This window comes from Plectropomus leopardus, unplaced genomic scaffold (genome assembly GCF_008729295.1).
Source record: "Plectropomus leopardus isolate mb unplaced genomic scaffold, YSFRI_Pleo_2.0 unplaced_scaffold40749, whole genome shotgun sequence".
Taxonomy (NCBI): Eukaryota; Metazoa; Chordata; class Actinopteri; order Perciformes; family Serranidae; genus Plectropomus; species Plectropomus leopardus.
The window spans coordinates 1-428 of NW_024644624.1; the positions used below are offsets into that span (position 1 = coordinate 1).

A 428-nucleotide genomic window follows, 5' to 3' on the forward strand; every position below is an offset into this window, starting at 1 on the left:
CTTGCGGCCAAACTACCCGGCAGGAGTCTGCCCTGGTCTGAGGTCCCAAAGCTGAAGCTGATTTCGTTCCTGTAGTTTACTTTTAAAAGTTTTGAATTTTCCACTGTGAATCGGCGTACGCTGACCCATTGATTATGTTGGTGGTCATTCTGCGGCCTACTCGTCACATTGTTTTTTTTTTGTTGTTGTTTTTTTTATCTGTTCTGTGTCCACTGGGAAAGCGGCAGCAGCACCCTCTGCCGGTGGAGAGCCAGAACTAAAAAGCTTACAGCACCAGGTATTCCCAGGCGGTCTCCCATCCAAGTACTGACCTGGCCCGACCCTGCTTAGCTTCCGAGATCGGACGAGATCGGGCGTGTTCAGGGTGGTATGGCCGTAAGCGACAGAACGAGTGACACACAAGCTATTTACAGTTGGACGGGACAACC

The 428-nt window shown here is 50.7% G+C and overlaps 1 non-coding gene across 1 annotated transcript; it reads right to left on the reverse strand.

The window, feature by feature from the left end:
- Nucleotides 1–262: 262 nt before the first annotated feature.
- LOC121939079 lies at nucleotides 263–381 on the reverse strand. Its single transcript, XR_006105398.1, has one exon. It is a non-coding gene; the product is annotated as a 5S ribosomal RNA (ribosomal RNA).
- Nucleotides 382–428: the final 47 nt, after the last annotated feature.